Source organism: Pseudorca crassidens, chromosome 17, assembly GCF_039906515.1.
Source record: "Pseudorca crassidens isolate mPseCra1 chromosome 17, mPseCra1.hap1, whole genome shotgun sequence".
NCBI lineage: Eukaryota > Metazoa > Chordata > Mammalia > Artiodactyla > Delphinidae > Pseudorca > Pseudorca crassidens.
This window is the reverse complement of record NC_090312.1, coordinates 37,203,537-37,220,982: the sequence shown is the minus strand read 5'-3', so window position 1 is coordinate 37,220,982 and position 17,446 is coordinate 37,203,537. Positions and strand designations below refer to the sequence as shown.

Here is a 17,446-nt window from a genome sequence, read left to right as displayed (position 1 = left end):
TATGTTAGTTTCAGGTGTACAACATAATGATTCAATATTTGTATGTATTGTGAAATTATCACCACGATAAGTCTAAATCTTTTTCTTGGGGCTTCCCTGGTGGCGCAGTGGTTGAGAGTCCGCCTGCCGATGCAGGGGACACGGGTTCGTGCCCCGGTCCGGGAAGATCCCACATGCTGTGGAGTGGCTAGGCCCGTGAGCCTAGCCTGGCTGGGCCTGCGCGTCCAGAGCCTGTGCCCTGGGCCTGTGCGTCCAGAGCCTGTGCCCTGCAAAGGGAGAGGCCACAACAGTGAGAGGCCCGCATACCGTAAAAAAAGTCTTTTTCTTAATACAATCTCCCAAACCCATTTTCCTTCATAATCTGACATCTTTTCTAGTGCTCAGTTTAATTCCTGATTATCACCTTTAAACACAAATGGCTGCCTCTGTGACACCAACCATTTGCAAGTTAACTTTATGTCCATCTCTTAGATGATTGTTTTATATATAGCTACTTGGTTGCAAACAAATATGTTGGCTTCAAAGGGGTTGTTTGCCTAAAAATGAATGCACTGTTGGAATGCCCTGTAGCTATGCGTGCCTCTCAATTTTTTTAAAAAAATATGCAATTTCACTTTTGATGTAATTTAAAAAAAAAGAATCTAGACTATATAAAGCTTAATCTTCATAATATAAGACAATGAAAATTACATCAACTTTAAGGGGAAAAAATCTGCCTTTTCATTTGACCGGGGGGAAAAGTTTTTCTTTTTTCTTAAGAGCCCCTGAGCAACTGAAGGGGAAATGTCAGCTCTGAAAATCATTCACAGGTAAAAACCAACTTTAAGTAATTTGACAGAATATTTTATTTTAGGGAAATATAAAATGTTCAAGTCATTCAACTTTAAAGAAAGAACAAGGAGTATAAGTTTGTTTTCATTCGTGGCAAAATATATAGTGTAAAATATATACATCAGCTTAAAATATGATCAGTTAAGCTAGGATAAAGAAAAAAGCACAGAAAAGAAGGGGGAAAGAGATGAGGCAGAGTAGAGCACCCAAGAAAGATGGAAAAGAAAGTGAGAGCATCAAAGGGATAAAAAGGAGAGTTTAAGGTAAGCAGATTTTCAAGGATTGAGGCTCACCTTTTTTTTCTTAAATAAATAAATTTATTTATTTATTTATTTTTGGCTGTGTTGGGTCTTTGTTGCTGCATGCGGGCTTTCTTTAGTTGCGGCGAGCGTGGGCTCCTCTTCATTGCGGTGCGTGGGCTTTTCATTGTGGTGGCTTCTCTTGTTGCCAAGCACGGGCTCTAGGCACGCAGGCTTCAGTAGTTGTGGCACACGGGCTCAGTAATTGTGGCTTGCCGGCTCCAGAGCGCAGGCTCAGTAGTTGCCGCGCACGGGTTTAGCTGCTCCACGGCATGTGGGATCTTCCCGGACCAGGGATTGAACCCATGTCCCTCGCATTGGCAGGCGGATTCTTAACCACTGCGCCACCCAGGGAAGTCCCGATTGACGCTCACCTTTAAGCAAGTTCTGGGAGCAAATGTTTTTCTTATGTTTATATTTAGCTTAAGATAATTAGCCAAGCATCTTACAATTAAAGGAAATCATTTAAAATCTTATCTGGAACAAGATATAATATAAACTGTATCAATTGCCACTATTTTTAAATTATTTTTTAAAATTTACATATAGTAAAAATGGACTTTTTGGTATACAGTTCTAACACGTGTATAATTTCATGTAACAGCCACCACCGTCAGGATCCAGAACAATTTTATCACAAATTGTTGGCTAAAAGGAAGGCAAAAAAGAACACCTCTTTTTGCTTTCATTTTAGCCAAACCCTTCTATCACCCCAAGCCTTGGTAGCCGTTGATCTATTCTCTGTTTCTGTAGTTTCACCTTTTCCAGAATGTCATATAAATGGAATCAGAGAGTATATAACCTTTTGAGACTAGCTTCCTCAACTTAGTGTAATGTCACTGAGATTCATTCATGTAGTTGCATGTATCTTTGATTTATTCCTTTTTATTACTGAGTAAATACACCATTATATGGATATACTGCAGCTTGTTTATCCTTTCATTTGTTGAAGGACATTTGGGTTTTCTCCAGTATTTGGTATTTATGAATAGAGCTGCTATTAATATTAAAAAAATTTTTTCTTGTGATGAGAACTTTTAAGATCTCTTTTAGCAAGTTTCAAATATATAATAGAGTATTATTAACTCTAGTCACTATGCTGTACATTACATCCCCATGACTTATTTTATAACTGGAAGTTTGTGCCTTTTGACTCCCTTCACCCATTGCACACATGTGCACATGTACACACACACACAGAAACACACACACACACACACACACACACACAGATACGCCTCTGGCAACTATCAGTCTGTTCTCTATGAGTTCGGTTTGGTTTTTCTTTTTAGATTCCACATATAAATGAGATCATGTGGTGTTTATCTTTCTCTGTCTGACTTATTTCACTTAGCCATACTGAGTTAATTTTTCTATGAAGTGTGAGGATTAGATTGAGTTTCACTTTTTTGCATATGGATGTCCAATTGTTCCAAAACCATTTGATGAAAACTATCCTTACTCCTTTGAACTGCCTTTGCACCTTTGTAAAAAAATCAGTTGGCCATATTTGTGTAGCCAATAGAATCTAACGCTGGGTTCAGTTCTTCTCCACTGACCTATGTGTCTGTCCCTTTGTCAATACCACACTATCTCGAGTGCTGTAGTTTTATAGTAAGTCTTAAAATCAGGTAGTGTGATTCCTTCAGCTTTATTCTTTTTTTCAAAATAGTTTGGCTATTCTAGTTCCTTTGCCTTTCACATAGTTTTAAAATCAGGTGTTTTTCAATTATATTTTATTTTTCACATGCTGCATTCCTCCAACTTCTCTTAATATTCAAGTATATTTCTTTATTACATAAAATCACTTAACAGTCACGTATATTTGATGACTATTTTACCACAAGCCTGTTTGTTATACTACTAAAATCTATATTTCTACTCACTGCAAAACACAAGGAATTTCCCACTGTATATCGCTATAGTATATAGTAGAGTATAATTGGACAGCAAATATGAGGTAGTTAAATCAGTTCTTTTATACCTAAAAAAAGTCATGCTGGGAATTTGATTGGAACTGCATTGAATTTATAAATCAATATAGGGAAGAAATGACTATATGAATTTTTAACTATATGGATTTTTCCAATCCATGAATGTGGTATATCTCTCCATGAACATGGTATATCTCTCCACTTATTTAGGTCTTCTTTGATTTTTTTCATTAGTGTTTTTTAAGTTTTCAGCACACAGATACTGCACATACTTTGACAAATTTATACTTACGTATTTAGATTTTTTGGAGCTATTGTAAAGAATATTTTTTTAATTTCAGAAAATTGAAAATTGAATTGTTCATTGCTAGAATATGAAAATTCATTTATTTTAAAAAATATGTTGACCTTGTATCTTGCAGTCTTGCTAACTCACTGATAAGTTCCAGGATTCTTTTTGTAGACTCCTTGGAATTCTTTTCATAGACAATTACATGGTCTGCGGATAAGAACAGTTTTATTTTTCTAATTTCCAATCTATACCTCTTTTCTTTCTTTTTCTTACTTTATTGAACTGGCTAAGGGCTATGGTGTTGAATAAACATGGTGAGAGTGAACAACCATGAGCTTTGTTCTTAATCTTAGAGGGCAAGCATTCAGTCTTCCGTCATTAAGTTTTCTGTTAACTGTGGGTTTTTGAGAGATGGGCTTCATCAAATTAAGGAAGTAACTTTCTATTTCTACATGACTGTGACTTTTAATCTCAAATTGATGTGAACTTTTCATCTCAAATTGATGTAAACTTTTCAAATACTTTTTCTGCAGAAATTGATTTGATCATGTGGTTTTTCTTCTGTAATCTGTTAGTATATTGGATTATGTTGATTGATTTTCAAAAGTTGAGCTAGCCTTGAATTCTTGGGATAAACCCCATCAATCATCATGTATTATTCTTTTCAGGATTTTGTCTGTTATTATCTTGTTGAGGATTTTTGCATCTATGTTCATGAGAGACATTGGACTATAGTTTTTCTTTTTTTTTGTACTGTACATGTCTGGTTTTGGTATCAGGATAATGGCAACGTCAGAAAAGTTGGGAGCTGGAATGTGCTTCCACCACTTCTGTTTTCTAAAAGAGATTGTGTAGAATTGATATTACTTCTTTTAAAATTTGGTAGAATTTGCCAGTGAAATCATCTGGGCCTGGAGGTTCTTTTGTGAAAGATTTAAAATTACAAATTTAATTTCTTTAGTAGACATACAACTGTTTAGGTTATCTGTGTTTTTCTTCAGTGAATCCTGAGTTTAGTAGTTTCAAAAAAATTGGTCCATTTCATCCAAGTTGTTGAATTTATAAGCACAGTTCATAGTACTCCCTTATTATAGCTTTAATGTCTGATTGACCTGTAGTGATATCCTCTCTTCCTGAGAGTGGCGATTTGTGTTTTCTCTCTTTTTTGTTTGTCAGTCTAGTTCGAGGTTTATCAATGTTATTGATTTTTTCAAATGTTTCATTGATTTTTCTCTGCCTTTTTAAAAAATATCTTTATTGGAGTATAATTGCTTTACAATGCTGTGTTAGTTTCTCCTTTATAACACAGTGAATCAGCTATACATATACATATATCCCCATATCTCTTCCCTCTTGCATCTCCCTCCCACCCTCCCTATCCCACCCTTCTAAGTGGTCACAAAGCACAGATTTGATCTCCCGTGCTATGCGGCTGCTATCCACTAGCTATTGATTTTATATTTGGTAGTATATATATGTCCATGCCACTCTCTCACTTTGTCCCAGCTTACCCTTACCCCTCCCCATGTCCTCAAATCCATTCTCTAGTAGGGCTGCGTCTTTATTCCTGTCCTACCCCTAGGTTCTTCATAACCTTTTTTTTTTTTTTAGATTCCATATATATGTGTTAGCATATGGTATTTGTTTTTCTCTTTCTGACTTACTTCACTCTGTATGACAGACTCTAGGTCCATCCACTTCACTACAAGTAACTCAATTTTGTTTCTTTTTATGGCTGAGTAATATTCCATTGTATATATGTGTCACATCTTGTTTATCCATTCATCTGTCGATGGACACTTAGGTTGCTTCCAAGTCCTGGCTATTGTAAATAGAGCTGCAATGAACACTGTGGTACATGACTCTTTTTGAAATACGGTTTTCTCAGGGTTTATGCCCAGTAGTGGGATTGCTGGGTCATATGGTAGTTCTATTTTTAGTTTTTTAACGAACCTCCATACTGTTCTCCATAGTGGCTGTATTAATTTACATTCCCACCAACAGTGCAAGAGGGTTCCCTTTTCTCCACTCCCTCTCCAGCATTTATTGTTTGTAGATTTTTCGATGATGGCCATTCTGACTGGTGTGAGGTGATACCTCATGGTAGTTTTGATTTGCATTACTCTGATGATTACTGATGTTGAGCATTCTTTCATGTGTTTGTTGGCAGTCTGTATATCTTCTTTGGAGAAATGTCTATTTAGGTCCTGCCCATTTTTGGATTGGGTTGCTTGTTTTTCTGATATTCAGCTGCATGAGCTGCTTGTAAATTTTAGAGATTAATCCTTTGTCATTTGCTTCATTAGCAAATATTTTCTCCCATTCTGAGGGTTGTCTTTTGGTCTTGTTTATGTTTTCCTTTGCTGTGCAAAAGCTTTTAAGTTTCATTAGGCCCCATGTGTTTATTTTTGTTTTTATTTCCATTTCTTTAGGAGGTGGGTCAAAAAGGATCTTGCTGTGATTTATGTCATAGAGTGTTCTGCCTATGTTTTCCTCTAAGAGTTTTATAGTGTCTAGCCTTACATTTGGGTCTTTAATCCATTTTGAGTTTATTTTTGTGTATGGTGTTAGGGAGTGTTCTAATTTCATTTATTTTTACATGTAGCTGCCCAGTTTCCCAGCACCACTTATTGAAGAGGCTGTCTTTTCTCCATTGTATATTCTTGCCTCCTTTATGAAAGATAAGGTCACCATATGTGCATGGGTTTATCTCTGGGCTTTCTATCCTGTTCCATTGATCTATATCTCTGTTTTCGTGCCAGTACCGTACTCTCTTATTTACTGTAGCTTTGTAGTATAGTCTGAAGTCAGGGAGCCTGATTCCTCCAGCTCCATTTTTCTTTCTCAAAATTGCTTTGGCTATTTGGGGTCTTTTGTGTTTCCATACAAATTGTGCAATTTTTTGTTCAGGTTCTGTGAAAAATGCCAGTGGTAGTTTGATAGGAATTGCATTGAATCTGTAGATTGCTTTGGTAGTATAGTCATTTTCACAATATTGATTCTTCCAATCCAAGAACATGGTATATCTCTACATCTATTTGTATCATCTTTAATTTCTTTCATCAGTGTCTTATAGTTTTCTGCACACAGGTCTTTTCTCTCCTTAAGTAAGTTTATTCCTAGATGTTTTATTCTTTTGTTGCCATGGTAAATGGGAATGTTTCCTTAGATTTTTCATTAGCGTATAGGAATGCAAGAGATTTCTGTGCATTAATTTTATATCCTGCTACTTTACCAAACTCATCGATTTGCTCTAGCAGTTTTCTGGTAGCATCTTTAGGATTCTCTACGTATAGTATCATGTCATCTGCAAACAGTGAAAGCTTTACTTCTTCTTTACCCATATGGATTCCTTTTATTTCTTCTCTGATTGCTGTGGCTAAAACTCCAAAACTATGAATAATAGTGGTGAGGGTGGGCAACCTTGTCTTGTTCCAGATCTTAGTGGAAATGGTTTCAGTTCTTCACCATTGAGGACGACGTTGGCTGTGGGTTTGTCATGTATGGCCTTTGTTATGTTGAGATAAGTTCCATCTATGCTTACTTTTGGAGGGTTTTTTTATCATAAATGGGTGTTGAATTTTGTCGATAGCTTTTTCTGCATCTGTTGAGATGGTCCTATGGTTTTTCTCCTTCAATTTGTTAATATGGTGTATCACATTGATTGATTTGTGTATATAGAAGAATCCTTGCATTCCTGGGATAACCCCACTTGATCATGGTGTATGATACTTTTGTATGTGTATGATCATGGTGTATGACACTTTTAATGTGCTGTTGGATTCTGTTTGCTAGTATTTTGTTGAGGATTTTTGCATCTGTGTTCATCAGTGATATTGGCCTGTAGTTTTCTTTCTTTGTGACATCTTTGTGACGTTTTGGTTTTGGTATCAGGATGATGGTGGCCTTGTAGAATGAGTTTGGGAGTGTTCTTCCCTCAGGAGAATAGGTGTTACCTCTTCTATAAATGTTTGATAGAATTTTCCTGTGAAGCCATCTGGTCCTGGGCTTTTGTTTGTTGGAAGATTTTTAATCACAGTTTCAATTTCAGTGCTTGTGATTGGTCTGTTTATATTTTCTGTTTCTGCCTGGTTCAGTCTCAGAAGGTTGTGCTTTTCTAAGAATTTGTCCATTTCTTCCAGGTTGTCCATTTTATTGGCATAGAGTTGCTTGTAGTAATCTCTCATGATCCTTTGTATTTCTGCAGTGTCAGTTGTTACTTCCCCTTTTTCATTTCTAATTCTATCGATTTTAGTGTTCTCCCTTTTTTTCTAGATGAGTCTTGCTAATGGTTTATCAATTTTGTTTATTTTCTCAAAGAACCAGCTTTTAGTTTTATTGATCTTTGCTATCGTTTCCTTCATTTCTTTTTCATTTATTTCTGATCTGATCTTTATGATTTCTTTCCTTCTGCTAATTTTGGGGGTATTTTGTTCTTCTTTCTCTAATCTCTTTAGGTGTAAAGTTAGCTAGTTTATTTGAGATGCTTCTTGTTTCTTAAGGTAGTATTGTATTACTATAAACTTCCCTCTTAGTACTGATTTTGCTGCATCCCATAGGTTTAGTGTCATCGTGTTTTCATTGTCATTTGTTTCTAGGTTTTTTTTTTTTTTTTTTTTTGCAATAAGTGGGCCTCTCACTGTCGCGGCCCCTCCCGTTGTGGAGCACAGGCTCTGGATGCACATGCCCAGCGGCCATGGCTCGTGGACCCAGCCGCTCCACGGCATGTGGGATCTTCCTGGACCAGAGCACGAACCCATGTCCCCTGCATCTGCAGGCGGACTCCCAACCACTGCGCCACCAGGGAAGCCCGTTTCTAGGTATTTTTTTGATTTCCACTTTGATTTCTTCAGTGATCTCTTGGTTATTAAGCAGTGTATTGTTTAGCCTCCATGTATTTGTATTTTTTACAGATTTTTTCCTGTAATTGATATCTAGTCTCATAGCATTTTGGTCGGAAAATTTACTTGATATGATTTCAATTTTCTTAAATTTACCAAGGCTTGATTTGTGACCCAGGGTATGATCTATCCTGGAGAATGTTCCATGAGCACTTGAGAAGAAAGTTTATTCTCTTGTTTTTGATAGGAATGTCCTATAAATATCAATTAAGCCCATCTTGTTTAATATATCATTTAATGCTTGTGTTTCCTTATTTATTTTCATTTTGGGTGATCTGTCCATTGGTGAAAGTGGGGTGTTAAAGTCCCCTACTATGATTGTGTTACTGTCGATTTCCCCTTTTATGGCTGTTAGTATTTGCCTTATGTATTGAGATGCTCCTATGTTGGGTGCATAAATATTTACAATTGTTATATCTTCTTCTTGGATTGAGCCCTTGATCATTATGTAGTGTCCTTCTTTGTCTCTTGTAATAGTCTTTATTTTAAAGTCTATTTTGTCTGATGAGAATTGCTACTCCAGCTTACTTTTGATTTCCATTTGCCTGGAAGATATTTTTCCATGCCCTCACTTTCAGTCTGTATGTGTCCCTAGGTCTGAAGTAGGTCTCTTGTAGACAGCATATATACGGGTTTTGTTTTTTTATCCATTCAGCCAGTCTGTATCTTTTGGTTGGAGCATTTAATCCATTTACATTTAAGGTAATTAGTGATATGTTTGTTCCTATTACCATTTTCTAAAATTTGCGTTTGTTAGTGTAGGTCTTTCCCTTCTCCTGTGTTTCCTGCCTAGAGAAGTTCCTTGACCATTTGTTGTAAGGCTGGTTTGGTGGTGCTGAATTCTCTTAGCTTTTGCTTGTCTGTAAAGGTTTTAATTTCTCCATCAAATCTAAATGACATTCTTGCTAGGTAGAGTAATCTTGATTGTAGTTTTTTCCCTTTCATCACTTTAAATATGTCCTGTCACTCCTTTCTGGCTTGAAGAGTTTCTGCTGAAAGATTAGCTGTTAACCTTATGGGGAGTCCCTTGTATGTTATTTGCCGCTTTTCCCTTGCTGCTTTTAATATTTTTGCTTTGTATTTAATTTTTGATAGTTTGATTCATATGTGTCTTGGCATGTTTCTCCTTGCATTTATCCTGTATCGGACTCTCTGCGCTCCCTGGACTTGATTTACTATTTCCTTTCCCACGTTAGGGAATTTTCAACTATAATGTCTTCAGGTATTTTCTCAGTCCCTTTCTTTTTCTTTTGTTCTCCTGGGACCCCTATAATTTGAATGTTGATGTGTTTAATGTTGTCCCATAGGTCTCTGAGACTGTCCTCAATTCTTTTCATTTTTTTTTCTTTATTCTGCTCTGAAGTAGTTATTTCCACTATTTTATCTTCCATGTTACTTATCTGTTCTTCTGCCTCAGTTATTCTGCTATTGATTCCTTCTAGAGAATTTTTATTTCATTTATTGTGTTGTTCATCATTGTTTGTTTGCTCTTTAGTTCTTCTAGGTCCTTGTTAAACGTTTCTTGTATTTTCTCCATTCCATTTCCAATATTTTGGATCATCTTTAGTATCATTACTCTGAATTCTTTTTCAGGTCGACTGCCTATTTCTTCTTCATTTGTTTGCTCTGGTGGGTTTTTTACCTTGCTCCTTCATGTGCTGTGTGTTTCTCTGTCTTCTCATTTTGCTTAACTTATTGTGTTCAGGGTCTCCTTTTCGCAGGCTGCCGGTTCGTAATTCCCATTGTTTTTGGTGTCTGCCCTCAGTGGCTAAGGTTGGTTCAGTGGGTTGTTTAGGCTTCTTGGTGAAGGGGACTGGTGCCTGTGTTCTGGTGGATGAGGCTGGAACTTGTCTTTCTCGTGGGCAGCTCTGCGTCTGGTGGTGTGTTTTGGTGTGTCTGTGACCTTATTATGATTTTAGGCAGCCTTTCTGGTAGTGGGTGGCGTTGTGTTACATCTTGCTAGTTTCTTGGCATAGGGTGTCCAGCACTGGAGTTTGCTGGTCGTTGAGTGGAGCTGGGTCTTGGCGCTGAGATGGAGATCTCTGGGTGATTTTTGCCATTTGATATTACATGGAGCTGGGAGGTCTGTGGTGGACCAACGTCCTGAACTCGGCTCTCCCACCTCAGAGGCACAGGCCTGATGCCCGGCCGGGGCACCAAGACACTGTCATCCACACGGCTCAGCATAAAAGGGAGAATAAAGGAAAGAAAGAAAGTGATATAAAATCAAGTTGTAAAATAAAAAATAATTATTAAAAATAAAAAAATTTAAAAAGTAAAAAAAAAGCAAAGAAAGAATAGAGCAACCAAACCAGAAAATAAATCCAGCAATGATAAAAGTGCTAAAAACCATGCTTAAAAAAAAAAAACAAAAGGGCAGACGGAACCCTAGGACAAATGGTAAAAGCAAAGCTATACAGACAAAATCACACAAAGATGCATACACATACACACTCACAAAAAGAGAAAAAGGAAATACATATGTATGTATGTATGTATGTATGTATATATATATATATATATATATATATATCATTGCTTCCGAAGTCCACTGCCTCAATTTGGGATGATTCGTTGTCATTTCAGGTATTCCACAGATGCAGGGTACATCAGGTTGATTGTAGAAATTTAATCCACTGCTCCTGAGGCTGCTGGGAGAGATTTCCCTTTCTCTTCTTTGTTTGCACAGCTCCTGGGGTTCACCTTTGGATTTGGCCCCGCCTCTGCATGTAGGTTGCCTGAGGGCATCTGTTCTTCGCTCATACAGGATGGGGTTAAAGGAGCAGCTGATTGGGGGGTCTGGCTCACTCAGGCCAGGGGAACAGGTGGGTACAGAATATGGGGCGATCCTGTGGCAGCAGAGGCTGGCATGACGTTGCAACAGCCTGAGTCGTGCCGTGTGTTCCCCCAGGGAAGTTGTCCCTGGATCATGGGACCCTGGCAGTTGCGGGCTGCACAGGCTTCTAGGAGGGGAGGTGTGGATAGTGACCCGTGGTTGCACACAGGCTTCTTGGTGGCTGCAGTAGCAGCCTTAGTGTCTCATGCCCATCTCTTGGGTCTGCACTGATAGCCATGGCTCACACCCATCTCTGGAGCTTGTTTTGGCAGTGCTCTGAATCCCCTCTCCTTGTGCACCGTGAAACAACAAGGCAAGAAAAAGTCTCTTGCCTCTTTGGCAGTTCCAGACTTTCCCCCCCAGACTCCTTCCCGGCTAGCTGTGGCACACTAGCCCCCTTCAGGCTGTGTTCATGCTGCCAACCCCAGTCCTCTCCCTGGTATCTGACCTCTGCAGCAGGATCCTCAGCTCCCAGCCCTCACCCGTCTTGGCGGGTGAGCAGACAAGCCTCTCGGGCTGGTGACAGCTGGTTGGCACTGATCCTCTGTGCGGGAATCTGTCTGCTTTGCCTTCTGCACCCCTGTTGCTGCGCTCTCCTCTGTGGTTCCGAAGCTTCCCCCCGTCACCCCCGTCTTTGCCAGTGACAAGGCTTCCTAGTGCGTGGAAACCTTTCCTCCTTTACAGCTCCGTCCCACTGGTGCAGGTCCCATCCCTATTTTTTGTCTGTGTTTTTTCTTTTGCCCTACCCAGGTATGTGGGGAGTTTCTTGCCTTTTGGGAGGTCTAAGGTCTTCTACCAGTGTTCAGTAGGTGTCCTGTAGGAGTTGTTCCACATGTAGATGTATTTCTGATGTATTTGTGGGTGGGAAGGTGATCTCCACATCTTAGTCTTTCACCATCTTGAAGTTCTCCTCACTTCCCTGCTTTTTTATATTTTTCAGTTTCATTGATTTCTGCTCTTTATCATTTCCTTCTTTTTGTTATGGGTTTATTTTTCTTCTCTTTCTCTAAGATAGTTTCTCAAATGGAAGCTTAGAATGTTGATTTGAAACTTTTTTCCCTAACATAAGCATTTGATGCTATGCTTTCTTCTAAGTGTGGCATTAGCTGCATCCCATACATTTTGATATGTTGTATTCTCATTGTCATTCAACTGGAAATATTTTCTAATTTCCTTCAAGGCTCCCTCTTTGACCCATATGGCATATTTAATTTCCAAATTTTTGAGACATCAGTAATCTTTCTGTTATTGATTTAAAGTTTACCTCCATGTTATACAGTAGAAACTAACACACCATTGTAAAGGAGTTATACTCCAATAAAGATGTTAAATTTTTTTTAAATAAAAAAATTTTAAAAAGAATGGAAATAAAAAAATAAAAATAAAAACCCGTAAAGTTTACCTCCGTTAAGGTCAGAGAATACACTTTGTGTTACATTATTACTTTCAAATTTGTTGAGGCTTTTTTTTATGACATAGGATGTATTATTTCTTGATGCAGATTCCACGTGCCCTTGAAAAGAATGTTATTCTGCTGTTTTTTGGTGGAGTGTTTTATAAAAAACCAACTTAAATTAAGTTGGTTGATGGTGCTGCTTAGTTCTTTATCCTTGCTGATTTTGTTTACTTGTTATATTCCTTACTTTTATATTCCTTATTGAGGAGTATTGTTGTCTACAGTTGTGGATTTGTCCATTTCTCTTTTTAGTTGTACCAGTTTTTGCTTCATGTGTCTTGAGGCTCTGTTGTTAGAAATATTCACGTTTAGGATTTCTGTGACTTGTTGGTCAGTTGATCCTTTTATCATTATATAATGTTTCTCTATCTTTGGTAATTTTACTTGCTTTTAAGTCTGCTTTGTCTGACAGTAATATAGCTATTTCAGCTCTCTTTGGATTAATATTTTCACAGTATATATTTTCCTAGGCTTTTACTTTAACCTACCTATATAATTAAGGTGGTTTTGTATTAGACAGTAAATAGTTGGGTCTTGTTTTTAATCTTACTATCTCTTGTCTTATAACTGGTATATGTACACCATTTACAATTAATTATTGATGTTTGTAGTAGGTCTAACATTGTATTATTTGTTTTTCTGTTTCTTCCCTTTGTTTTTTTTCAACTTTTTTTCTTTTATACCTTCTTTTGAGTTATTTAAATATTGTTTAGTTTTACATTTTAAAATATTGATTGTGTTTTTTACTGTATTTCTTTGTACATTCTTTTAATGGTCCCACTAGGAATTTATATATACATACTTAACTTTCCACATTTTACTTAGAATTAATATTTTACCACTTCCAGTGGAATGTAAAAAAAAAAATCTTACCACCAAATCAGTCCCTTTATCCACTGTCTTTATGTTGTAGTTATCATATGTGTTATATCTACGTTCATTGGTATTCCCATTAGACAATGTTATGCTTTCTGCTTTCAACCTCTCTACATTTTTTAAAGAATTTAAGAGGAGAAAAAAGACAGTCCTTTATTTACTCAGATATTTATCATTTCTACTGTTCTTCCTTCATTCCTAATGGTACATGTTTCTTCCTGCTATCATCTCCTTTACACATGAAGTATTTCCTTTAGCATTTCTTTTAAAGAATGTCTGCTAGAGATGAATTCTCTTAGTTTTCCTTCACTGAGGATGTCTTTATTTCACCTTCATTTCTGAAGGATATTTTTGCGGGATATAGAATTATGGTTTGACAGTCCTTTGTTTCAGCGTTTTAAACATTTTGCCCTGCTGCCTTCTATCCTTCATGATTCTGATGAGAAATCCATTGTTATTCAAATTGTTGTTCCCCTATATTTGATGCATTGTTTTCCTCTGGATGCTTTCAAGACTTTTTCCTTTGTTTTTATTTTTATTTTTTTTATTTTTATTTTTTTGCGGTACGCAGGCCTCTCACTGTTGCAGCCTCTCCTGTTGTGGAGCACAGGCTCCGGACACGCAGGCTCAGCAGCCATGGCTCACGGGCCCAGCCGCTCCGCGGCATGTGGGATCTTCCCAGACTGGGGCATGAACCCGTGTCCCCTGCATCGGCAGGTGGACTCTCAACCACTGCGCCACCAGGGAAGCCCTGTTTTTATTTTTTAGCAGTTTGATTATCATATGTCTTGATGTGCATTTCTTTGAATTTATCCTTTTCGAGTATGCTGAGATTCTTGAATCTATAAGTTCATGTCTTTGCCACATTTGTGAAGTTGTCAGCCCTAAGTTTTTCAAATTTTTTTCTGGACAACACTATTTTTCCTTTCCTACTGGGACTATTATGACACGATTGTTAGACCATTTGGTATTGTCCTACAAGACTTTGAGGCTCTGTTCTTTCTTTCCCCCAGTTACTTTTCCTCTCTCTTGTTAAGATTGAGAAATTTCTCTTGATCTATATATTCAAGTTCACTGACCTTTTCCTCTCATCTCAATTGTATTATTGTAGCCATTTGGTGAATTTTTTTATCTTGGTTATTGTATTTTTCCATTGTAATGTTTCCATTTGGTTCTTTTTTTTTTTAAATCTTCTATTTTTCAGCAAAACTTTTTAATCTTTCTATTCATTTTAAGAGTGTTTGCCTGTATTTCTTGGAGCATGGTTAGTATTGCCACTTTAAAGTCTTTGAGAATTCATAACATCTGGTTATCCAGGGTTTAGTATTACTTAATTGCTTTTTTCTTTGCCACATGTTGAGATTTTCTTTCTTCTTCACTTGTAAGGAATTTTGTACTGTATATTAGCAATTTTTAATATTATTATATGTGATTTTCAGTTTTGTTTAAATCTGATGGGGAACTTTTACTTTAAAGCAGTTAATCAATCTGGTTAGTTTTGGGTAACAGTTCTCCTACCTGACTTCCGTGGACTATGGTTCTAATGTCAGTTTAGTTTCAAAACCTTCGCAGCACTATTTGGATCTGTCCCACTTGTGCACCACCCCATGACCAACTGGGGCCTGGGTAATGGTTTCCCCCGGAATTCACTTCTCAAAATTTTTGGTAGGATGTTTAAGGTCAAATTTATGCACATGGATCACCTGGTGGGTAAGCTCATTTCAGTTACAATTTTATGCAATTGTTTTCTTAAGTTCCCTCCTCTCTGTGATTCTTCCCTACTCCTTCTGGATGCCAGATGTTTTCCTTCCTCTTCCTTTGGCTAGAAAGCCACACTTTAATTCTACTGTACACTTCCCATGACTATGTGCCTCCAGTAGTGAGCAGCAAGAGGAAAGAGAAAAAAAAAAAAAGCAATGGGGATATCCTTAGGACCACAGTTTCTCTGACCAGAGATGAGTTCCTCTCCCTCAAAGTTTTAGCTATCTACTTGGCTGCTACTGCAGCTGCTGAAGGATTGCCTGGGAGCTGGGATTGGAGAGAAAGGAAAAACAAAACAAACAAACAAACAAATAGAAATAGGGAATTTCCCCATAGGGGCCAACTATTTCTTTTTTTTCTTAAGATAAATAATAAAGGGGACCTCCTAAAGCTCTTTTTCTCCATACCCAGTGCAGTTTTGGGTTTTAAACTGACTTTGACCCAGGCTAGGAGATATCAGAGGAAAGAAAAATGAGAAACTCACTGCTGTTTGGGAGGTATTTCCAATTCTAGTTCCTTTCCCCAATCAGCCTGCTACCATTTACTTTTCAGTGTCCTCATATAACTGCTCCATGAATTCTGTCCCAGGTTTTTAATTGTATTCAGTGTGAGAGACAGGGTGGATTATGTTTACTCCACCTTGACAGGAATTGCTCTTCTCACTACTTTTTTTTGGGGGGGGGGGACCATTAGCACACTTGAAGAACTGTGAAAGTGCTTTACTTATATTATTTCACTTAATCCTCAAGGAAGCTATAATATCCATACTTTTATAGATTAGGAAACAGAAGCTTAGAAAGGTTATTTGCCACATTTGCATAGGTTATGTCATATGGTTAGGATATGGCCCCAAATCTGTGAGATTCCAAAGTGTATCTCTTAAACATGGTTATTAGATACCAACTAAGGAAGTACAGGTTCTATAAAACCCAGGCTGAATATCACCGGGCTACACTGTAAAAGAAACAGATATAATTTGGTGTTTATCCACTCCTGTGCTGACGCTGTACTAAGAACTCTTATCAGAGGTTGAACATATGTTGAGAAACAAGTGGGTTAATGACTAATATGATCATTTTTGATTAAAGAATGGGCAGAGGAACTCAATAGACATTTTTCCAGAGAAGACATTTATATGGCCAACAGGTACATGAAAAGGTGCTCAACATCACTAATCATCAGGGAAATGCAAAGCAAAACCACAATGAGATATCACCTCACACCTATTTGAATGGCCGTCAACAAGAAGACAAGAGATCACAAATGTCAGTAAGGATATGGAGAAAAGGGAACTCTTGTACTATTGGTGGGAATATAACCACTATGGAAAACAGTATGGAGGTTCCTCAAAAAATTAAAAAATAGAACTACCATATGATCCTGCCATCCCACTTCTGGGTATATGTCCAAAAGAAATGAAATCACTATCTCGAAGAGATATCCATTGTTCATTGCAGCATTATTCCCAATAACCAAGATATGGAAACAATCTAAGTGTCCACCAAAGGATGAATAAGTAAAGAAAGTGTGATACAAACACACACACAACACAGACACTCACATGAACATTATTCAGCCATAATAAAGAAGAAAATCCTGCCATTTGTGACAACATGGAGGGAACTTGAGGGTATTGTACTAAGTGAAATAAGTCAGACAGAGAAAAATACTCTGATCCCACTTATGGTGTGGAATTTTAAAAAGCCAAATTCATAATAATAGAGAGTAGAATGGTGGTTTCTAGGGCGGAGGGGTTGGAGGTATTGGGGAGAAGTTGGTCAGAGGGTATAAACTTCCAGTTATAAGATGAATAAGTTCTGGGGATTCAGTATAGCATGATGACTATAGTTAACAATACTGTATTATATACTTGAAAGATGCTAAGACAGTCGATCTTAAATATTTTTATTACAAAAGTAATAGTAGTTCTGTGATGGATGTATTAAGTAACCTTATTGTGGTAATCATTCTGCAGTATATATGTGTATCACATCACCATACCGTACAACTTAAACAGTGTTATGTGTCAACTGCATCTCAATAAACATACTAAAATGCCCTCTTCACAAATAGAGATAAACAGCAAAGGGCTAATCAAAAATTAGTAATACATATGGTTCCATGATTAAAACTCTGAGTTAGGATTACTGTAGTGTAATATCACTTAACAGATTGTTATGTTTCTCTCTGAATTAGGTGGTTATCCCTAAGGTAAGTCCCATAGGGAAGCAATATTCCCATTCAGATTTCCAAGCAGGCA

The 17,446-nt window shown here is 37.4% G+C and overlaps 1 protein-coding gene across 2 annotated transcripts in view; it reads left to right on the top strand.

The window, feature by feature from the left end:
* The window catches only part of SPAG1 (sperm associated antigen 1), a 98,599-nt gene that overhangs the window by 41,568 nt on the left and 39,585 nt on the right, over positions 1-17,446 (top strand). The gene's annotated exons all lie outside the window — the stretch shown is intronic.